Source organism: Gorilla gorilla, chromosome 21 (assembly GCF_029281585.2).
Source record: "Gorilla gorilla gorilla isolate KB3781 chromosome 21, NHGRI_mGorGor1-v2.1_pri, whole genome shotgun sequence".
Classification (NCBI taxonomy): Eukaryota; Metazoa; Chordata; class Mammalia; order Primates; family Hominidae; genus Gorilla; species Gorilla gorilla.
The window spans coordinates 14,886,575-14,910,643 of record NC_073245.2 but is presented as its reverse complement, the minus strand read 5'-3'; the positions used below and the strand labels follow the sequence as shown (position 1 = coordinate 14,910,643).

The following is a 24,069-nucleotide window of genomic DNA, read 5'->3' as shown; positions in this document are numbered from 1 at the left end:
TTAGCGGTCCAAGAACCTCACCCGGGGGCATCACCTGGGGACAATTTAGAAGTGCAGACTTTCGGGCTGCACCCCACAGCCACTGAGTGTGAACCCGCCCCTAGCCTAACACGACCCCCAGGGAATTCACGTCTGAAAAGCCTTGGTCTGTATTACGATCTCTGCATGAGGTAAGAAGGACTTCTTCTCCAGTTAAGTTAAAAAACCTGGCTACCTAAGTGGAGAAGCGGTGAAATTGTTTTAACACATCCAACCCACTGAACCCAATGCACCACAAACTGCCTGATTATCACGCTCGAGCAATGACAGGGCTCGGTGGCAGGCGGGGTAAAAAGGGGGGACCTGGACCAGGACACTCAGGGACCAGCGCTCTGCTTGCCAGGTGGGTCCCCAGGAACAGGTGTGACTGGTGGGAAGGGTCGCGAAGGGGGGCGATCTTTCTGCGCAGGGGAGGGAAATGAAAGGAACGGGAAGGGGACGGCTGGGTGCGAGGCCCGGGATGTTCCGGGGAGCGCTGCCGGGTGCCAGGGAGCAGCCCCTCCCCGGGGGGAGGCCCGAGGGCAGGGGTCGGGGGCGGGGAGGGAGGTGGGCCCCAGACCGGCGCGGGGGCGGGCGGCTCCGCTGCACCCCGCCCCCGGCCCGCCCCTCCGCGGCGCCATTTTGCAGGCGGCTGTCGCGGGGACCGGAGGCGGCGGCGGTAGCGGGCACTGCGGCGCCGAGGCGCGGCGGCAGGACGGGAACCACGCGAGCTGCAGCCAGGTGAGAGCCGGGCCGCCGCGCCCCCTGCCCGGCCTGCGGGCCGCACCTGCCGGCGGGGCCGCGAGGTGCTCGCCGCGCCCACGAGGCCGGCCTGGCACGGCCCCCGCGCGCTGTCACCCACCGGCCCCGCGGCGCGGCCTGCGCGCCCCCACCCCGACCCATCTCCCGGGACCCCGCGCCCGCCGGCCACCCTGGCCCCGGGGCCCAAGATGCCCGGCGGCCCTCAGCTCATGCCGTTCTGCCGGCCGGGCCGGGCCCCCGGGGTACCCACCCCTGCCCGCCACGGGAGCCACAGCGCGCTCGGGCCCTCAGGCCGCGCAGCGGGGAGGCAAATGGGGCGCCCCCAGAACCCCACTGGCTGCCGCCGCCTCCTCCCGGGCTCTGCGCCCGCGCGTCCTGGGGTCGCTTCCCTCGCCCCTCCCCAGGTGGTGCGCACGGGCATCGTCTCGCCCCCTGGAATTCAGGGGCATCAGGAGGGGCGGCAAGAGGGTGCCTTTTACATTCTTGCTTTCTTCCCTTCTACAAAGACTGCGCGAAGTAATTTTAGAAGCAGCTGCTCCGACCCCGGGGCCTTTCTGGCCTGTTCCCTGGGGGTCGCGAGTCCCCCTCCTTGCCACCTTTCGGGGGGAAAAAATGACATTTCGAGTGTGACTACTTTAAGGCGCAGGATTTTCTCCTTCGTTTGGTCCTAGATGCCCCCCGTTGGATGGGTGGCTGATAGGATGTCGGCCTGCAGGCTGGGGGTTTAAGCGTGACTGATGGGAAATTATCGATTGTCAGGGCAAAGGGTAAATGAGGGCAACTGCAGGTGGAAGAAAGTCACCCATAAGGGCTTTTTGGGTCTGCAGCGTTTGTAGTAGGTTCTACTTCTATTCTTGCAGTGCTGGGAGACGGGCGGGGGAAGATGCAGTCCCTGCTGACAATTGGGTCATCTGCGCGCAGAGAAGGCCCCGGGATGTGCGAGGACATGGGACCGGGAGTCCGGAGGCAGTCTGGTTTGAGCTGTCACTAATTGGCCATGTGACCTCCCTCAGCCGGCTTCGTCCTCTCTGAAGCAAAAGGCTGGAATTGGGGTGGCTGGAGCATTTTTATTTTATGTTTTTGTATTTGAATGCTGTTGGGTTTGGGCCTCACCGTTTCTGGTTGTCTACACCTGCCTTTTTCACCGTTGCAGCTGACGTTGCCTGCCTCCCCTGAAGGTGTTTGAACCTGGTGAGATTTATAAAGGGCCCTTTTCAGCTCAAAAAATCAGAATTCTGTGCTGGGTTATGGTTGGCTCTATCAGGGTCACTTATGAACGTATTACTACTGTTCTCTTTTCATTCATCCCCAATTTAATAGCTTTTGGGCACCAGTGGGTGTGCCCAGTGTAAGCTCTCATGGCACACCTGCTAGTTAAAGGGAGGCAGCAGGTGTGTCCAGCCTGTTCCATGTGACATCCTGAGCATGAGGTATCTGCTTTCTAGGCTATTTCCTTTGCCAAAATGGCAACCAGCTTCTTTCTTTTAATACCAAGGCATTTCTCTTTTGGTTTCTTTGCTTAGAGTGGAGGGTGATTTTTTCTTTTTTCTTTTTTTTTTTTTTGAGACGGAGTCTTGCTCTGTTGCCCAGGCTGGAGTGCAGTGGCGCGATCTCGGCTTACTGCAAGCTCCGCCTCCCAGGTTCGCGCCATTCTCCTGCCTCAGCCTCCCAAGTAGCTGGGACTACAGGCGCCCGCCACCATGCCCAGCTAATTTTTTTGTATTTTTAGTAGAGACGAGGTTTCACCAGATTAGCCAGGATGGTCTCGATCTCCTGACCTCATGATCCGCCCGCCTCGGCCTCCCAAAGTGCTAGGATTACAGGCTTGAGCCACCGCGCCCGGCCTGGAGGGTGATTTTTTAAGACAATAGGTATTTCAGGAACTTTTTATGTTGACAGTATTTTAGATGGTTGTCTGGCAGTTGTATTCTCTGACTGTGGCACGGTCAATTAAGTCAATTAAGTTTAAACATCTGTTGACATGTTTAAAAAATGCCTATTGAAGTACCTGGGCCAGGTGTTGTGGTTCACACCTGTAATCCCAGCACTTTGGGAGGCTGAGGTGGGAGGATTGTTTGAGGCCAAGAGTTCAAGACCAGCCTAGGCAACACGGCAAGACTCCTGTTTCTATTAAAAAAAAAAAAAAAAATAGCTGAGTGTGGCGGCCAGCTTAAAAAAAACCAGTACCTGGCTAGAAAAATGTAGATGGTTTTGCTAGGTTTCATGCCATACTATCTATCTCATTGATGGAGCAAACTCTAGTCCATGTAGCATTGCAGAAGTGAGTCATGTGTCCTGGGGCAGGCAAGCACATGTAGCCACCCACTGAGTAGTCTGTCCATCTGTGTCTGCCCATCCATCCATCCACTTGGTGACCAGGTTCTGTTGAACACATCGTTGTTGAATAAACTGTGTCTTTTGCCCTCACAGAGCCTAAGGTCTAGTTTGTGGGGTGTTTGAAATCCCGAATTAGCTATTGTTGTCCTCTTCAGTGTCTCTAAAGACAAACCAGGGATCTATTTGGGGACCTATATTCTGGTACCACTGGTAGCTTGAGGAATTTTCCCATTTTGGTTAAGGTAATTAAAAGCAGTAGGCCGGGGCTGGGCATGGTGGCTCATGCCTGTAATCCCAGCACTTTGGGAGGCTGAGGCGGGCAGGTCGCTTGAGCTCAGGAGTTCGAGACCAGCCTGGCCACCATGGTGAAACCTCGTCTCTACTAAAAATACAAAAGTTAGCCGGGCATGGTGGCGCATGCCTGTATTTCCGGCTACGCAGGAGGCTGAGGCAGGAGAATCGCTTGAACCTGGGAGGTGGAGTTTGCAGTGAGTCGAGATCGTGCCACTGCACTCCAGCCTGGGTGACAGAGTGAGACTGTCTCCTAAAAAAAAAAAAAAAAAGATCAACAGTAATGATTTGAAATTATATGGTGCTTTGTACATGTAAATTGAAGCTTTTTAAAAACGTATTTATATTTAATCCTCTTAGGCTTTTTAAATTTAAACATCTTACAGTCCTTCCTGACCCGTTTCCTGGCCTTGCCCGTAAAACTCTCACACACCAGTCTGTTGGTTCCCAGTGCCCAGTAACCTCATTAATTCATTTTCATGCCCTGCTATTCCTCCAGTTGTTCTCTGGGCTTGCTTTTATTCTTTCTGTAGGGAACCATCCTCCTCCAGGTTAAGCTGTGCGTTGCAGCCTCTAGGTTGAAACGAGCCCTTTGTGCGCTATGCCGTTCTTCTCATTTTCTCTGTGGCTTTGCTATTTTGAACCTGTTATTTTGTCACAGGTTCTAGGTTCTTGGCTCTCCTGTAATTGAGGTCTGCTTTCAGCTTGCACCTTTCATAGGCCTTTCATACATTTATTACATTGTTTGAGTGCCTGATCTGTGCTGGGTAATATTCTTGGTGCTTGGGATGCTGCAGGGAGATTCCCAGCCCACATGGAGCCCACATTGTAGGGAGGTGGACAATGAGAGCTGGTTCTGTGAAGAGGAATCTGACAAGGCTCGGGGGATTAAGTGTGGGGATGGGAGTTGATATTTTTGGAAGGGTAGACAGGGAGGAAGGTATATTAGTCTGCTAACACTGCCATAACAAAAATAGCACAGTGTGGGTGGCTTGAACAACGGAAATTTGTTTCGTATAATTCTGGAGTCTGCGAAGTCCAAGGTCAAGGTTCTGGCCTCTTTAGTTTCTGGTGAGGGCTTTCTTCCTGGCTTGTAGGTGGCCATCCTCTTGATGAGTCCTCACATGGCCTTTTCTCGGTGCCATTTATCTCTTTCTGTTCAAGCACTGTTGGTCACACCTGTAATCCCAGCACTTCAGGAGGCTGAGGCAGGAGGATCACTTGAGACCAGTCTAGGCAACATAGTAAGACTCTGTCTCTACAAAATAAAATAAAATAAAATAAAAAATTCGCTGGACGTGGTAGTAGTGCCTGTAGTCCCAGCTACTCAGGAGGCTGAGGTGGGAGGATTGCTTGAGCCCAAGAGTTTGAGGCTGCAGTGAGCCATGATTGTGCCACTGCACACCAGCCTGGGTGACAAAGCTACTTTGTTTAAAAAAATAAAGTTTTCCTATTGGATCAGGGCCCCATCCTTAAGAACTCATTTCAACTTGGTTACCTCCTAAAGGCTCTATCTCTAAATACAGCTGCATTGTGGGGGTAGGGGCTTCAATATAATGAATTCTTTCGGTGGTGGTGGGGGATACAGTTGAGTTCATAGCGGAGGGCTTGAGTCATTTTTAACTGAAGATGTGTAGGGAGTGAGGCATGTGGAGATCTGGGAGAAGGATCATTCTGAGGGGAGGAAACAGCAGATACAAAGGCCCTGAGGCAGGAGGAGGGGAGAATTTGGTCTTGAGGTCAGAGAAACCATGGGGGTCAGATCACATAAGGCCATGCGGACCACTGTAAGGCTGGTAGATTTTACCTTGAGGGTGGTAGAAGCCATTGGAGGGTTTTGGAGTAAAGAAGGGAGGTGGACTGATCTAGCTTTTAGCAAGCACACTCTAGGCGTTGCTGTGTGAGATAGATTGAAGGCAGGACAGCAAGGAGACCAGCCAGACTGCAGGGCTGAGGGGAGACTAGTGGGATTTCAAGGTGAGGTTGAGATTTGCTGATGAACCAGAAAGAAAACTGAGGAGGACTCCGAGGTTCTGGTCTTAGCACCTAGAAAGAAAGAGGCCATTAACTGAGATGCTGGAGGAGCTGGTTTAGGCCATGTTAAGTTGTGATGCCAACCCAGCATACCCAAATGCAGCAGAAAAGCAAGGGTGGAGATTTTTGGGGAAGGTCATCCTCAATGGAAATATAAATCTTGGGAGCTTCTCATTGTCCTTTGTCCCAGTTTTCAACTTTGACCTCAGGTGACCTCAGCCAAGTCCGTGACCTCAGATCTAGGTGTTTCTAAGGCCCTCTATGGAAATTCCATCCTTAAAGGAGAGTGGTTTTCTCTGGTCAGTGATCAGGAAAATCTTCACTCATGAGTTGTTTTTTTTTTTTTTTTTTTTTTTTGAGATGGAATCTTGCTCTGTCACCTAGCCTGGAGTGCAGTGGTGTGACCTCGGCTCATTGCAACTTCCGCCTCCCCAGTTCAAGGGATTCTCCTGCCTCAGCTTCCCAAGTAGCTGGGATTATGGGTGCATACCACTGTACCCGGCTAATTTTTGTATTTTTAGTAGAGATGGTGTTTCACCATGTTGGCCAGGCTGGTCTCAAACTCCTGACCTCGTGATCTGCCCACCTTGGCCTCCCAAAGTGCTGGGATTACAGGCATGAGCCACCGTGCCTGGCCCACTCATGAGTTTTGCTCAAAGCAGCTGATGGCTCAGGCTTCCTTCCCAAAGGCATCATCTCATTGAGCACCTGGTGGAGGTCATCCATCTATGTGTGTAACTCTTACAGAGATGAATCCCTCTGTCTTCTAAGTTGAATGGAAGTGCAGTTTGATAAGGTGTGCTTCTCTGTTGGACCCTCTCCAAGCAATAGAAGGGACCCTAGAAAGACAAGAGAGCCCCATGTGATAGGGCCAAGGAAACAGTGATGGTGCCCATAGGTATTGATTATGTATTGGGCACTTGAGGTTATTATTGCTAGTCCTAGCAACTGGCAGGCAAGGTGGCTTCTGGTCCTTCATTTATTGATGAAGTCTTGGGTAACTTCTGTAAGTTAATTCCTGAGTCTTGAATTCTGTTCCATTAAACCACTGTAGAACACTATTCCCAGCTCTCATCTGAAACTCAGGGTTTCTAAGTTCTCGTTAGTATAGAAGAGGGCAGAGAAGCCAGTGTCAGTTGAGTGCCGGGGAGCTCTGCCCAGCACTCCTGTGTTCTTTCACATTGATCAGTCTCTGCAGCCCTGTGGGCTGGGTATTAACGCTTTTCATCCTACAGCTGAGGATGCTGAGGTGTGGCAGGAGGGCAGCTCCTTGCCTAGGGTCTTAGCGCTGCCAAGTAGAGTCAGGATTTGACCCTAGGCCGGTCAGTTGCCAAGCTCGAAGTTAGACTCTAATCATGCTGTGTTCCAGGATGACTTTTGGGGACTTGGGATAGAAAGTAGGGTTAGGCTACAGAAGTTGGGAATGACAGTCCGGATCGAGGGATCAGTGTGAGCAAAGGGTGGAGCGGGAGAGGCATGTGACTGGGAGAGGGTAACTGAGTTAGGACAGTTGGAAGGATGCTGAGGATGTGATGGGGGTCAGGTGGAGAGGTCCTTTGATACTGTATTATGGGGCTTGAATCTTTGTCTGGAAAGGCACGGGGAGATTCCCAGAAGGGGAGTGACTTGTTCAGATGTGCATTTTAGAAAATTTTGGGGTGGAGTAAAGGGTGCACTGGGAGGAGGCTGAGGCTGAATGGGAGCAGGACCGTCTCCTCTTGCTCCTGCCTTGTTTGCCTGTGGTTCATTCCTGGCTACAGTGTTTGCCTTTATGCACCCTAGCTTGGATTCTTTCTGTCAATTCCCTTGTTTGTTCCTGTAGGAATCTTCTACCCACCACCTCAACGCTCACACATTTTTTTCCCCCACTGGCTTTCCTTTGTTCAAGTGAATATATACATACCCCCAGCTCCATTTAATTAAATTGGAATAAGCTTTTTCATTTTGGACCATCATTTCATCTCAGAGTTCTTGGCTTTGTGACTCTGAGGGTCTTCTCCACCCTGCTTCAGACCGAAAGCACTGCTGTGTCCTCAGTCTTCATGAAGGAAACACAATTTCTTTCTTTCTTTCTTTTTTTTTTTTTTTGTGAGACAGAGTTTTGCTCTTGTTGCCCAGGCTAGAGTGCAATGGTGCGATCTTGGCTCACTGCCACCTCCACCTCCTAGGTTCAAGCAATTCTCCTGCCTCAGCCTCCTGAGTAGTTGGGATTACAGTCACTGCAACTGTGCCTGGCTAATTTTTGTATTTTCATATTTTTTTTTTGGGACGGAATCTTGCTCTGTCACCCAGGCTGGAGTGCAGTGGCGCGATATCGGCTCACTGAAACCTCGGCCTCATGGGTTCAAGCGATTCTTCTGCCTCAGCCTCCTGAGTAGCTATGCCTGGCTAATTTTCATATTTTTAGTAGAGACGGGGTTTCACCGTATTGTTCAGGCTGGTCTCGAACTCCTGACCTCGTGATCCACCTGCATCAGCCTCCCAAAGTGCTGAGATTACAGGTGTGAGCCACCCCACCTGGCCAACACAATTTCTTATACATTCTACTTTAGATGGGATTTTAGCCTCAAATTTGGTTTGGCTTTATTGACTCCTCTCCAGGGCTGGCTAAAATCATTTCCTGTCTCCAAAGGCAAATCACCTAGCTGGGGGCTAACTACAACACCTTCCTTGTCAAACATGGATCTCATTCTGAAGATCTAGGGTGGACCCCGAAAATGTGCGTTTCTCACAAGTTCTCAGGTGACAGGGATGTTGCTGGTGGAGGCATCACCAGCATCTGGTTTTGTAAATAAGGTTTAATTGCAACACAACCAAGCTCACTCAAGAGACCATGTAACTCTGGCCCTTTATAGAAAAAGTTTGGTGATCCTGCTTCACAGTAAGGTATATGTGGTCAGTGCTGAGAATTTTCTATTGAATTTATGTATCTATATTTTTTGAGACGGGGTCTGTCACCCAGGCTGGAGTGCAGTGGTGAGATCTCTGCTCACTTGCAGCTTCTGCCTCCCGGGCTCAAGAGATCCTCCCACTTCAGCCTCTTGCGTAGCTGGGACTACAGGCGTGCACCACGACACCCAACTAATTGTTGTATTTTTTGTAGAGACAGGGTTGCACTATGTTTTTAGAGATGGGGGTCTCCTGTGTTGGCCAGGATGGTCTCGAACTCTTGAGCTCAAGCATCCTAAAGTTCTGGGATTACAGCCGTGAGCCACTGTTCCCAGCCCAAGTTCATATATTTCTTATCAAGAGCTTTTTTGATATTTATATTTATAGACATTGCTTCACAAATTTTTCCACAGATGCATGATATGGGGGAATGTATGCATATTTAAAAGTGTTTGGAATATAACAAGCATGACACTTCTTTTAAGTCTCTTCTGTTTTATCTAAAATTAATGTGAACTTCTCATTCTGTTTCAGAAACATCAGTGCTTGTTTTAATATAAAACATTTTTCTTCCATATTCTTTGAGTAAAGTTGATGCTACTAGATACATTGTTTTTGATCTTGACCTGCTTGAGAAACACGTACAGGTTGAATATACCTTCTCCGAAGTGCTTATGACTAGAAAGTGTTTTGGATTTTGGGTTTCTTTTTTTCTTTTTTTTTTTCTTTTTTTTGGATTTTGGCATATTTGCACTATACTTACCAGTTAAGCATTTCTAATTTTTTAATCTGAAATTCAGAATGCTTCAGTGAGCGTTTCCTTTTTGTTTTTTGAGACGGAGTCTTGCTTTGTCGCCCAGGCTGGGGTGCAGTGCCGCGCCCAGGCTGGGGTGCAGTGGCGCGATCTCAGCTCACTGCAAGCTCCACCTCCCAGGTTCATGCCATTCTCTTGCCTCAGCCTCCCTAGGAGCTGGGACTGCAGGCGCCCGCTACCACGCCTGGCTAATTTTGTGTGTGTGTGTTTTTAGTAGAGACGGGGTTTCACTGTGTTGGCCAGGATGGTCTCGATCTCCTGACCTCGTGATCCACCTGCCTCGGACTCCCAAAGTGCTGGGATTACAGGCATGAGCCACTGCGCCCGGCCGAGCGTTTTCTTTTGAGTGTCTTGTTGGCACTCAGAAAGTACTGAATTTTGGAGCCTTTCAAATTTTGGATCCTTTCAAATTTTGGATTTTTGAATTAGGAATACTCAACCTGTGTTAAGATTTGCATTTTTTTGTCCTACTTTGCAAATATTTTTTTCTATGCCTTGACTTAAATTCAAGTCTGTCGGCCAAGCGCGGTGGCTCATGCCTGTAATCTCAGCACTTTGGGAGGCCGAGGTGGGCAGATCACCTGAGGTCAGGAGTTCCAGACCAGCCTGACCAACATGGAGAAACCCCGTCTCTACTAAAAATACAAAATTAGCCAGGCATGGTAGTACATGCCTGTAATCCCAGCTACTCGGGAGGCTGAGGGAGGAGAATCACTCGAACCCGGGAGGTGGAGGTTGCAGTGAGCCAAGATTGCCTCATTACACTCCAACCTGGGCAACAAGAGCGAAAAACTCCGTCTGCAAAAAAAAAAAAAAATCTGTCAATCTTTTTTTATTTCCCATGGCTTTGTTATCCCAAAATTTTATAGGTATTCACTCATGTTTTCTCTTAGTTCTTTAAAAAAAAATTGGCTATAATTAGTCTGATATTTGTTTTGGAGTATGGTATGAAGTAAGGATTATTTGTCCCCTCTAGTTTATATTTTTTGAGTACTATTAATTCATCCTTGTTAACTTAAAAAACAACACCTTAATCATATGCTGAATCCTTGGATCTGTTGTTTTAGTCAGTTTATCTGTTCTTTTGCCATGACCTTACTATTTTAGTCATTATAATCACTTTATAGTAGGCTTTATTATCTGGTAGTGCCTATGCTCAGTTTTTACTCCAGTGTTTTTCAATTTAGGGTTTCAAAATACTCCCTCCATCTCGAGATGGAGTCTCACTCTGTCCCCCAGGCTTGAGTGCAATGGCGCGATCTCGGCTCACTGCAACCTCTGCCTCCCAGGTTCAAGAGATTCTCCTGCCTCAGCCTCCCGAGTAGCTGGGATTACAGGCATGTGCCACCACGCCTGGCTAATTTTTGTATTCTTAGTAGAGACAGAGTTTCACCATGTTGGCCAGGCTGTTAAAATACTGTTAATGGGAAATTTCATTAAATGCATAAGTTAATTTGGGGAGACTTGTCATCTTTATAATATTGACTTGTTCAGTGTCTCTAGATTTTTCCTAATATGTGGTCTATAGATTACTTTTGTGTGTGTGTGAAATGGAGTCTCTCTCTGTCACCCAGGCTGGAGTGCAGTGGTGTGATCTCAGCTCACTGCAACCTCCGCCTCCTGGATTCAAGCAATTCTCCTGGCTCAGCCTCCTGAGTAGCTGGGATTACAGGTGTGCACCACTACACCCAGCTAATTTTTGTATTTTTAGTAGAGATGGGGTTTCACCATATTGGTCAGGCTGGTCTTGAACTGCTGACCTTGTGATCCACCTGCCTCGGCCTCCCAAAGTGCTGGGATTACAGGCATGAGCCACCATGCCTGGCTGATTACTTATTCTTTATTTTAAAGTATTTGCTGGACTGGACATGTGATTTATGCCTGTAATCCCAGTACTTTGGGAAGCCGACATGGGAAGATTGCTTGAGGTCAGGAGGTTAAGACCAGTTTGGGAAACATAGTGAGACCCCATGTCTGCAAAAATTTTTAAAGTAGCCTGGTGTGGTGGTGTGCATACCTGTGGTCCCACTGACTAGGGAGGTTGATTGTTGGAAGAGAACTCAAGCCCAGGAGTTCAAGACTGCAGTGAGTTGTGATGGTGCCACCGCACTCCAGCCTGGGCAATAGAGGGAGACGCCCTGCTCAAAAACAAAGAAAATATTTGGTATTTAGAATGCGATTATCTCCCCTCACACCTCCTTCCCACCCGCTATTACTAACTGGTATAGAGCAGGTATAAAGCAAGTATACTGCTTGCAGTTTGTATGCTGTGGGTTTTTTTTTTTTTTTTTTTTGAGACGGAGTTTTGCTCTTGTTGCCCAGGCTGGCGTCAGTGGTGCGATCTCAGCTCACTGCAACCTCCTTGTCCCAGGTGATTCTCTTGCCTCAGCCTCCAAAGTAGAATTACAGGCCTGTTCCACCATGCCTGGCCACTTTTGTGTTTTTAGTAAAGACAGGGTTTCACCATGTTGGTCAGGCTGGTCTTGAACTCTTGACCTCTAGTGATCCACCTGCCTTGGCCTCCAACAGTGCTGGGAATTACAGGCGTGAGCCACTGTGCCCGGCCTTGTTTTTATAATAAGATAAGAGATGTAGGCCGGGGCAGTGGCTCACGCCTGTAATCCCAGCACTTTGGGAGGCCGAGGTGGGTGGATCACCTGAGGCCAGGAGTTCAAGACCAGCCTGGCCAACATGGTGAAACCCCCACTCTATTAAAAAAAAAAAAAATTAGCTGGTTGTGGTGGTGCATGCCTGTAGTCCCTGCCACTCAGGAGGCTGAGTAGCGTGGGAATCAATTGAACCCAGGAAACGCAGGTTGCAGTGAGTCGAGATCGCGCCACTGCATTTCAGCCCAGGCCACTGAGTGAGACTCTGTCTCAAAAAAAAAAAATAAAATAAAATAAAAAATAAGATAGAGATGGAATCTTGCTGTGTTGCCCAGGCTGGCCTCCAGCTCCCAGCCTCAAGTAATCCTCTGCCTTGGTCTCCTGAAGTGCTGGGATTACAGGGATGAGCCACTGCACCTGGCCAGTCTGTATGTTTTATAACCTGTATTAGTCAGGGTAGGTAATGCTAGTTAAAATCTGTGGCCTGACAAAGAAAACATTTATTTCTTGCTCACACTTTTTTAGATGGTTCTTTTCTAAGTGGTGACTTGGGGATCTGGGTTCCTTCCATTTTTGTCACAACTGACAAGAAGATGTGACCTTAAGTTTGCCGTGTAATTTTGTGCATGGAAGTTTTTTTCATGGGTCAAGCTTGGAAGTAGTAGTATTTCTTCTGCGGTCTGTTGGCTGTATTTTAGGTGCAAGGGGGCTGGGAAGTGGTGTCCTTTGGTGTGTCCGTGAGGAAAATGTAATAGCACCGTGTCTGCTCTGCTACTTAACCAAACTCTGTTCTTATTTTTCAGTAGATTCTCTTGAGTTTCTTAGATAGGTAATCATAATACACATTGAGCATTTCTAATCCCCAAATCTAAAATGGGAAACTTTTGAGCACTGACAGGATGCCACGAGTGGAAAATTCCGCACCTGACCTCATGTCATGGGTTGCAGTCAAAACTTTATTTCATATGCAAATTTTTTTTTTTTTTTTAAGGGATCTTGCTCTGTCACTCAGGCTGAAGTATAGTGGCAAGATCATGGCTCACTGCAGCCTTAATCTCCTAGGCTCAAGCGATCTTCCTGCTTTGGCCTTCCAAAGTGCCAGGATTACAGGTGTGAGCCGTTGCGCCTGGCCATTATACACAAAATTATTTAAAATATTGAGTAGAATTACCTTCAGGCTATGTGTCTAAGGCGTATATGAAACATAAATGAATTTTGTGTTCAGACTTCCGTCCCATTCTCAAGATATCTCACTATATATATATGCAAATATTCCAAAATCAGAAAAGATACAAAATTTGAAACACTTCTGGTCCCAAGCATTTTATACAAGGAATACTTAACTTATAGCTGCAAATGATCATTTTGTCTTTTTTTTTTCTCCTTCCTATAGTTAGCTATTTCTTTTTCTTTTTTTTTTTTTTTTTTTGAGACGGGGTCTCGCTCTGTCACCCAGGCTGGAGTGCAGCGGTGATCTCGGCTCATTGCAAGCTCTGCCTCCCAGGTTCAAGTGATTCTCCTGCCTCAGCCTCCTGAGTAGCTGGGACTACAGGCACCCGCCACCATGCCCGGCTAATTTTTGTATTTTTAGTAGAGATGGGGTTTCACCACATTGGTCAGGCTGGTCTCGAACTCCCTCCTGACCTTGTGATCCACCCGCCTCGGCCTCCCAAAGTGCTGGGATTACAAATGTGAGCCACCGCGCCCGGCCTAGTTAGCGATTTCTTTTCCTTTTCCCTTTCCCTTTCCCTTTCCTTGACAGAGTCTCACTCTTGCTGCTCAGCTGGAGTGCAATGGCGCGATCTTGGCTCACTGCAACTTCCACCTCCAGGTTCAAGCGCTTCTCCTGTCTCAGCCTCCCTAGTAGCTGGGATTACAGGTGCCTGAACACCTGGCTAATTTTTTTTTTCTTTTTTTTTTTGAGACGAAGTCTCTCTCTATCGCTAGGCTGGAGTGCAGGGGCGCGATCTCAGCTCACCACAACCTCCATCTCCTGGGTTCAAGTGATTCTCCTGCCTCAGCCTCCCGAGTAGCCGGGACTACAGGTGTGTGCCACCGTGCCCGGCAAATTTTTGTATTTCTAGTAGAGACAGGGTTTCACTATGTTGGCCAGGCTGGTCTCTAACTCTTGACCTCATGATCCACCTGCCTCAACCCCCCAAAGTGCTGGGATTACAGGTGTGAGCCACTGCGTCCAGCCAATTTTTGTATTTTTAATAGAGACAGGGTTTCACCTTGTTGGCCAGGCTGATCTCGAACTCCTGACCTCAGGTGATTGGCCCCCCTCAGTTTCCCAAAGTGCTGGGATTACAGGTGTGAGCCACCACACACGGTCAGCTACTTTTTGTTTTTGAGATGGAGTTTTGCTCTTGTTGCCCAAGCTGGAGTACAATGGTGTGATCTTGGCTCACTGCAACCTCCGCCTCCCTGGTTCAAGCAATTCTCCTGCCTCGGCCTCCTGAGTAGCTGGGATTACAGGTGCCCACCACCAGGCCCGGCTAATTTTTTTTGTATTTTTAGTAGAGACAGGGTTTCGCCATGTTGGCCAGGCTTGTTTTGAACTCCTGACCTTGAGTGATCCGTCTGCCTTGGCCTCCCAAAGTGCTGAGATTACAGGCGTGAACCATCACGCATGGCCAACTTTTTTTTTTTTTTCTTTTAATGCATCGTGGAGTACTTGCAGAATAGGTTTAACTGTCATAGGTCTTATTTTCAATTTTTACTCAAATGCAATATTGTAAATAGTCTTTAGTGGTATTCAAGAAGTGTCCTAATTACAGATTACAGTCTCATACGTAGTTTTTTTTTTTTGAGATGGAGTCCCGCTGTGTCGCCCAGGCTGGAGCGCAGTGGCGTGATCGGCTCACTGCAAGCTCCGCCTCCAGAGTTCACGCCATTCTCCTGCCTCAGCCTCCCGAGTAGCTGGGACTACAGGCGCCCGCCACCACGCCCGGCTAATTTTTTGTATTTTTAGTAGAGACGGGGTTTCACCGTGTTAGCCAGGACGGTCTCAATCTCCTGACCTCATGATCTGCCCACCTCGGCCTTCCAAAGTGCTGAGATTATAGGCGTGAGCCACCGCGCCCAGCCATGTAGTGTTTTTTTTTTAGCGAACAAAGCCCAGCATCTTGACATTGACCCTGCAATCCTCACAGATATTCTTGGTAGTCTCTCCCTGATAGTGATAATTCTCTAAATTTTTGTTTCCCTGCTGATTTGAAGATGACCTCAGATTTCTTGCTGCGAGGAGTTTCGCGAGTGATCGTTCTTCAGGTTTGTCCCCAGGGCTTCTGTTTTAGCCCAGGCTGTTGGATTGTGCAGCTGCTCACATCTTCTGTGTCAGAGATCCTGACCTGCAGTGTTTGAAAATGTTGTCTCCCTCAGAGAAGTTTGATGGGTTCTTGTTCCTCTTCCTTTATTCTTTCATCCACTCAAAGATAAACTGAATAAGTTAGCAATATCGATTTTGTTCCTTCTCCTTTCTTTCCTCCAGTTGACCCTTGGCTTCTGTTTGAGTTCTTTTTGCACTTGCTTCTGGACCCCTAGTGTGAGTTTGGGGCCTGCATGTCCACGCTGCCCACCTGCAGCCCTGCAGTCCCCATTTCCAGTGATGGTACACCCTTCCCTGCGGAGCTCCCCATGTGATCTACAGTAGACTTCACCAGAAGGGGCCTGAATTTAGTGGGAGTAGGAAGCTCCTCTGAACCCTGAGAGGTGGATGGAGGAGGGAAGCTTATTACTTGACTTACCAAAGTAGATACCAGGGTCAAATTTACTTTTTCTGGTGTTTAGTTCCATTGCTTACAATGATGCTTTAAAGTGACTTCAGCTTTTTTTTGATTTCTCTTTTTGACTCTGAGATCTCACACTTACTGTTTTATTTCTTGAATACGGTCAACTGCTAAAATATATTTCCCAGACTTTTTGTTTTGACTGACCCACTTCTCTCTATTTATATTCATCTCTCTCTCTGTGTGTGTGTGTGTGTGTGTGTGTGTGTGTGTATGTGTGTATGTATGTATCTCAGACAAAAGTTTCAAGGCCAGGCGCGGTGACTCATGCCTGTAATCCCAGCTCTTTGGGAGGCTGAGGTGCATTGATCACTTGAGGCCAGGAGTTTGAGAACAGTTTAGCCAACATGGTGAAACCCTATCTCTACTAAAAATACAAAAATTAGTCGGACGTGGTGGCAGGCAGCTGTAATCCCAGCTACTCAGGAGGCTGAGGCAAGAGAATTGCTTGAATCCAGGAGGCGGAGGTTGCAGTGAGCCGAGATCCACCACTGCACTCCAGCCTGGGCAACAGAGGGAGAGTCCATCTCAAAAAAAAGAAACAGTTTCATGGCTGGGCATAGTGGCTTATGCCTGTAATCTTAGCACTTTGGGAGGCCGAGGTGGGTGGATTGTCTGAGCCTAGGAGTTCGAGACCAACCTGGGCAACATGGCAAAACCTCGTCTCTACTAAAAATACAAAAAATTAGCCGGGCATGGTGGTGCACTCCTGTAATCCCAGCTACTCGGGAGGCAGAGGCATGAGAATCACTTGAACCCGGGAGGCGGAGGTTGTAGTGAGCCGAGATCATGCCACTGTACTCCAGCTTGGGCAAAAAAATAAAAAGGTTTCATACCACACCACATTACCTTTGTTTTTTCTTTTTGTGGCGAAAGGGGTCTCTCTGTGTTGCCCAGGCTAGTCTGGAACTCCTGGGCTCAAACCATCCTCCTGCCCCTGCCTCTGCTGGGATTATAGGCATGAGCCACTGCATTCAGCCAGATAACCTTTTAGGCCGTGTACTCTGAAATTTTCTATGCTGATTTCATGATAAAAATTTTGGTTATGATGCCCTAAATTGATATAGACCTGTAAGTAAGGCCTTTGATTTAGAAAGGTTAATTATTCATACTATCCTATGGAAAAGAAACCAGACGAGATTCTGTGGGCATGGCGGGAGAGGGATTCCCTACATCCAGAATAACACATAAGGAAGCTTCATTGAGATAATTTACATAAAATTCAGTTATTTAAAGGATATGCTTCAGTAGTTGGTAGCATGTTCACTGAGTTTCATAACCACTACCATCTGGCTGTCATTAGTGGTTACTCTCCCTTCTCCCCTTTTCACCCAGCCCCTGGCAACACTAATCCACAGTCTGTTTCTATAGATGTACTCTTCTGGACATATAAATGGTATCATACAATATGTGGTTTTGGCCAGGCACAGTGGCTCATGCCTGTAATCCCAGCACTTTGGGAAGCCAAGGTGGGCGGATCACCTGAGCTCAGGAGTTCAAGACCAGCCTGACCAACATGGTGAAACCCTGCATCTACTAAGAATACAAAAATTAGCTGGGCATGGTGGCGCACACCTGTAGTCCCAGCTACTAGGCAGGCTGAGGTGGGGGTATTGCTTGAACCCGAGTGGTGGAGGTTGCAGTGAGCCGAGATCATGCTACTGCACTCCAGCCTGGGCAATAGAGCGAGACCCTGTCTCAAAAAAAAAAAAATGTGGTTTTTTGTGATAGCCTTTTTCACTTAGCATAATGTTTTCAAGGTTTATGCATGTTACAGCATGTGTCAGTACTTCCACTTTATTGCTGAATAATCCATTGTATGGATATACCACATTTTGTTTATCCATTAATTAGTTGATGGACATTTGGGTTATTTTCACATTTGCCTGTTATAAATAATGCTGTTATGAACATTTGAATACAAGTTTTTGTGTGATCATCTTTTTACTTTTGTTGGTAGATACATAGAAGTGGAATTACTGGATCATATGGTAATTCCATGTTTAACTTTTTTTTTTTTTTTTTTTTTGAGACAGAGTCTTGCTCTGTCACCAGGCTGGAGTGCAGTGGCGCCATCTCAGCTCACTGTAACCTCCACGTCCTGGGATCAAGTGATTCTCCTGCCTCAGCCTCCCAAGTAGCCGGGCATGTGCCACCACGCCCAGCTAATTTTTGTATTTTTAGTAGGGACAGGGTTTCACCGTGTTGGCCAGGATGGTCTCGATCTCTTGACCTCATGATCCACCCGCATTGGCCTCCCAAAGTGCTGGGATTACAGGCGTGAGCCACCACGCCCGGCCGATTCTATGTTTAACATTTTGAGGAGCTGCCAAACCATTTTACAAAGTAGGTTCTCCAGAATTATATGAGGGTTCCAATTTCTCTGTGTCCTTGCTGACAACTGTTATTGCTGCTTTTTTTGATTATAGCCATCCTAATGGGTGTGCAGTGGTTTTGGTTTGCACTTCCGTAGTGACTGATGATGTTGAACTCCTTTTCATGTGCTTGTTGGCCATTTGTATGCTATCTTTGCAGTGATGTCTATTCAAATTCTTGGCTCATTTTTTGGTTTATATTTGAGACTGGGTCTTTTTTTTTTTTTTTTGAGACAGAGTCTTGCTCTGTTGCCCAGGCTGGAGTGCAGTGGTGCAATCTCGGCTCACTGCAAGCTCCGCCTGCCAGTTTCATGCCATTCTCCTGCGTCAGCCTCCAAGTAGCTGGGACTACAGGCACCCACCACCATGCCCGGCTAATTTTTTGTATTTTTAGTAGAGATGGGGTTTCACCGTGTTAGCCAGGATGGTCTCAATCTCCTGACCTTGTGATCCACCCGCCTCGGCCTCCCAAAGTGCTGGGATTACAGGCGTGAGCCACCGCACCCGGCCGAGACTGGGTCTTGCTATGTTGCCCAGTCTGGAGTGCAGGGGCTTGTTAATAAGAGTGATCATAGCTCACTGCAGCCTCAGATTCCAAGAGATCCTCCTGCCTCAGGCTCCTGAGTAGCTGGACTAGAGGCATGTGCTGGGTCATCCAGCTTTCTTTGCCCATTTAATTAGGTTACTTGTCTTTATATTGTTGAGTTGTAAGAGTCCTTAATATATTCTGCATGAGTCCTTTATCTGGTATGTAATTTGCAAATATTTTTTCCTCTTTCTGTAAGATTCTTTTTCACTTTCTTGCTGTGTCTTTTTTTTTTTCTTTTAGACACAGTTTTACTCTTGTTGCCCAGGCTGGAGTGCAATGGCACGATCTTGGCTCACTGCAACCTCCGCCTCCCGGGTTCAAGCGATTCTCCTGCCTCAGCCTCCCGAATAGCAGGGATTACAGGCATGCACCACCATGCCTGGCTAATTTTGTATTTTTAGTAGAGATGGGGTTTCTCCATGTTGGTCAGGCTGGTCTGGAACTCCTGACCTCAGGTGATCTGCCCACCTTGGCCTCCCAAAGTGCTGGGATTACAGGTGTGAGCCACCGAACCTGGCCTTGCTTGTGTCTTTTTTTTTTTTTTTTTTTTTTTAAAGATGGAGTCTTGCTCTGTCACCCAGGCTGGAGTGCAGTGGCGCGGTCTCGGCTCACTGCAAACTCCACTGCCCAGGTTCAGACCATTCTCCTGCCTCAGCCTCCCAAGTAGCTGGGACTACAGGCACCTGCCACAACGTCCGGCTAAATTTTTGTATTTTTAGTAGAGACAAGGTTTCACCGTGTTAGCCAGGATGGTCTCGATCTCCTCACCTTGTGATCTGCCCGCCTTGGCCTCCCAAAGTGCTGGGATTACAGGCGTGAGCCACTGCGCCCAGCCTGCTTGTGTCTTTTGCAGTTAAGAAAGTTTTAATTTTTGTTAAAGTCTCTATGTGTCTGTTTTTCTTTTCTTGCTTGTGATTTTGGTGTCATATCTTAGAAACCACTGCCTAACCCAAGGTTGTAAAGATTTACTCCCTCTCAGTTTTCTTCTAAGAATTTTATAGTTTTAGCTCTTAAAGTTGGGTCTCTGATCCATTTTAATGTTTGAGGTAGGGGTCCACCTTCATTGTTTTACATGTGGACTTTTTCTTTTTTTTGAGATGGAGTTTCACTCTTGTTGCCCAGGCTGGAGTGCAATGGCGCGATTTTGACTCACTACAACCTCTGCCTCCTGGGTTCAAGCGATTCTCCTGCCTCAGCCTCCCGAGTAGCTGGGATTACAGGCGTGTGCTACCATGCCCAGCTAATTTTGTATTTTTAGTAGAGACAGGGTTTCTCCATGTTGATCAGATTGGTCTCGAATTCCCGACCTCAGGTGATCTGCCTGCCTCAGCCTCCCAAAGTGCTGGGATTACAGGTGTGAGCCACCGTGCCTGGCCACACATTTGGACTTTCGGTTGTCTCATCATCATTTGTTTAAAGGATGACTCTACCCCCCATTACATTGTCCTGATGCCCTTTTTTGAAAATCACATGTTTAGGTTTATTTCTGGATTCTCAATTGTATTCTGTTAATCTATATGGCTACCCTTATCCTACTATCTTTGTATGTACTTATACCACACTGTCTTAATTAGTATAGCTTCATATTACTTTTGAAATGGGGTAGTGGGACTCCTCCAATTTTGTTGTTTTTCAAGATTGTTTTGACTATTCTGGGTCCTGTGTATTTCCATAAGAATTTCAGGATCAGCTTGTCAATTTTTGCCAAAAAGGCAGATGGGATTTTGAGAGTGAGTGCATTGAATCTGAAGATCAGTTTGGGTAGTATTGCCAAGAATTACATATTTTTAACTGAAAAATTTCTTGAGACAATGTTTATCTGCATAAGGAGCAGTACATTATGATAATTTCTTCCAGCCTAGTCTAGTCTACTTCATTCCATTTTTTCAAATTAAGAAATTGCCATCGGCCGGGCACGGTGGCTCACGCCTGTAATCCCAGTGCTTTGGGAGGCCGCGGTGGGCGGATCACGAGGTCAGGAGTTGGAGACCAGCCTGGCCAACATGGTGAAACCCCGTCTCTACTAAAAATACAAAAATTAGCTGGGCGTGGTGATACACGCCTGTAATCCCAGCTACTGGGGAGTCTGAGACAGGAGAATGGCTTGAACCCAGGAGGTGGAGGTTGCATTGAGCCAAGATCATGCCACTGCACTCCAGCCTGGGTGACAGAGCAAGACTCCATCTCAAAAAAGAAAGCGGCCGGGCACGGTGGCTCATGCCTGTAATCCCAGCACTTTGGGAGGCCGAGGTGGGCAGATCGTGAGGTCAGGAAATCGAGACCATCCTGGCTATCACGGTGAAGCCCTGTCTCCACTAAAAATGCAAAAAATTAGCTGGGCATGGTGGCATGCACCTCTGGTCCCAGCTACTCAGGAGGCTGAGGCAGGAGAATCGCTTGAACCTGGGGGGGTGGAGGTTGTGGTGAGCCGAGATCTTGCCACTGCATTCCAGCCTGGGCAACAGAGCGAGATTCCATCTGAAAGATAAAGAAAGGAAGGAAGGAAGGAAGAAAGAAAGAAAGGGAGGGAGGGAGGGAATTGCCAACCCCAACCACTGATTTGAGTACTCACTCCCATGGACCATTCATTATCTGTTGTTTGAAAAATATGCTTCACGTCAGTGGTCCTCAACCTCGACAGCAAATTGCAATCACCTGGGAAACTTTAAAAAACTACGGATGCTGGACACATCCATGAGACCAGGATGCAGTTGATGAGAAATTCAGCCCGATCACTTCCAGCTGATTCCAGGGTACAGCCAGAGCTGAGCACCATTGCTATAAATAAACTAAAATTCAGATATTTATACTGCTTTTAAAGCCTTTTCATAGTTGACTGAATGGGATGGAAATGTGCGTATTGCTAACTTACAGGTCCTTATGTGTCACTTTGATGACAAATGTATTAGGTCTGTTTGTGCGCTTTCTCTTAACGTAATATGACCTGTGATGCAGTTCTCCTGAGAAATTGAATGATTATGCTATTGACTTGCCCATGGGTATGTAGGGTTGTCCCTGGTCTATGCAGAGAGCAAAGATAGAGCAGGGTGTTTGGAGATCATCTGTCATTTCTCAGAAATTTTTATGTCTGCCTTTTTGCAGTAGGAAATGGATTGAGAAGAATATGTAGGAAATTCACAGCTATTTTAGGAACTGTCATATAGAGACCACTAAATCTAAATATACTGTTGATGTATATGAAGCTATTGGTCAGAACTAAGGTCAGAATTAGTGGAAAAATATCTGGACTGGTGTCCTGTCTTAGAGAGATTAAGGAATGTTAGGATTGTGGTGGAATGCGTATACATAAAGTAGCTTATTTTACTCATTGAATATGCTTTTATCTGGTTATATTTGAAAGTAAACTGTGGCTGGGCGCGGTGGCTCACACCTGTAATCACCCAGCCCTTTGGAAGGCCGAGGTGGGTGGATCACCTGAGGTTGGGAGTTCGAGACCAGCCTGGCCAACATGGTGAAACCCCATCTCTACTAAAAACAAAAAATCAGCTGGGTGTGGTGGCAGCCACCTGTAATCCCAGCTATTAGGGAAGCTGAGACAGGAGAATCACTTGAACTGGGAGGCGGAGGTTGCAGTGAGCCAAGATTGTGCCACTGTACTCTAGCCTGGGCCACAGAATGAGACCCCGTCTCAAAAAAAAAAAAAAAAAAAAAAGAAAAAAGAAAAAGAAAGTAAAATGTGCATATATACAATATATATAACTTTTTTTTTCAAAGTAGAGATTATACGGAGGGTATTTAAGCCTGTTTTTTACTTAGCAATGTATCTTAGATATGTGACTAAATAGTCCTTTATTTGCAGCTCATTTGTGCTGAATACATCATGTTTTATTTGACAAATCCTTCTATTAGGTATTTAGCTTATGAGCCATTTTCTGCTGTGGTGGACGTAATACAGTGGTGAACAGCATTGTACCTAAATCTGAGTGCATTTTCCTGATTGTTTCTTTAGACTAAATTGTTGGAAGGCATATCATTTGCATTTCTAAGACTAACACATACGTAACATACATGCCAGAGACCTCCTGCATTCAGGTTAACACACTGGGAAGTATTGCCATAATAAAACATTTTTTCTTTTTTATGCCAATTTGAGTGAAGAATGGAATCACCATGTTTATTTTGCTTTTCTTTGATACCTAGTGAGTTTGAGTACTTTTTAATGATTCTTTTGGCCATTTATATTTTGTTTGGCTTATTGTGTTTTTTTTGCCAGTTTTTCCAGTCTTGTATCTGTCTCTTTTTCCTGGTGATTTATAACAGTATTTTTATATCAAGGACGTGAACACTTTAATAAATGTTATACATATTTTCCCTATTTGCCTGGTAATTTTATGATGTATTGGAGAACTAAGTGTTATTTGCAGATCGTTTTTCTTGGTTTAATTTTCAAATTAGAAGTCTCATTTTTCAAACTTTAAAGTTTCATAGGAAACATTTTTCTTAAAGATGAATAAAAATCTGTCAGAACATGATTTTGTTTAAAGTATTTTATAGATTTCTTATTTGCCTGTCTGCTAAAAGAATGCTTGGAACAATCAGCTGCCACCTTTGAATTAAAAAGAAAAGTAAAATTTGGAATAGAAGATTTTCCAATATTACTGTCTCTGTATTTTAATATTTTTTCCATATATTTAGAAATTTTTTTTTGTAGAGGCAGGATCTTTCTATGTTGTCCAGGCTGGTCTTGAACTCTTGGCCTCAAGTCATCCTCCTGCCTGGGCTTCCCAAAGTGTTGGGATTATAGGTATGTGCCAGCATGGTGGCCCCATTGTCCCAGTAAATGTGAACCTGAAGTTTGGGCGCTTTTGGTGTTTACACCCTTTGGGTACACATAATGTCTGTTGGGTTGATGGTGCTCTTTTGTGTTAATTTCTTTTTTCTTTTTCTTTTTTTTTGAGATGGGGTCTCTCCCTGTTGCCCAGGCTGGAGTGCAGTGGTGTGATCTCGGTTCACTGTAACCTCCGCCTCCCGGGTTCAAGCGATTCTCCTGCCTCAGCCTTCTGAGTAGCCGGGATTACAGGCACACACCACCACGCTTGGCTAATTTTTGTATTTTTAGTAGAGATGGGGTTTTGCCATGTTGGCCAGGCTGGTCTGGAACTCCTGACCTTGTGATCTGCCCGCCTCAGCCTCCCAAAGTACTGGGATTACAGACGTGAGCCTTACAGACGTGAGCCACCGTGCCTGGTCCTTTGCATTAATTTCTTAGTTTTGCTCTAGTAGTATTACATTGGAGACTTTTGCATCATACTTAGATAATAGCCTTAAATAACTCTTTCTGATTTTACCCTATAGGCTTCTTGTTTAAAAATCGGCATCTGTTTGTATTCCAGCTCTCTGGAAACACTTGTCCTAGCTAGGTTTTAGGGGCTTGCTAGTCTTGTTGGCTCCTTGAGGTTGTGGAGGGGAGCTTAATGTGTGTAGCTTCACGGCATCTGGCTCAGCACAGCTCAGAATAGGTACTACATGTGTCCTATGTGCATATCCTGGCATTATCCCTTTAACTGTCTCTAGGAGAAATGAGACCAGTATGGGTTCTGGT

The 24,069-nt window shown here is 46.7% G+C and overlaps 1 protein-coding gene across 7 annotated transcripts in view; it reads left to right on the top strand.

The window, feature by feature from the left end:
* Positions 1 to 362: 362 nt before the first annotated feature.
* Positions 363 to 24,069, top strand: part of SLC23A2 (solute carrier family 23 member 2) — a 151,153-nt gene continuing 127,446 nt past the window's right edge. For 2 of the 7 annotated variants that reach the window (XM_031004867.3, XM_031004866.3), the window contains exon 1: positions 631 to 759. The gene's annotated coding sequence lies outside the window, so the exon portion shown is untranslated. Of the gene's footprint in view, positions 383 to 630; positions 760 to 13,675; positions 13,797 to 24,069 lie in introns of those variants that run through there. The other 5 variants (XM_055372517.2, XM_004061773.5, XM_063702272.1 and 2 more) reach the window with 5 other exon arrangements.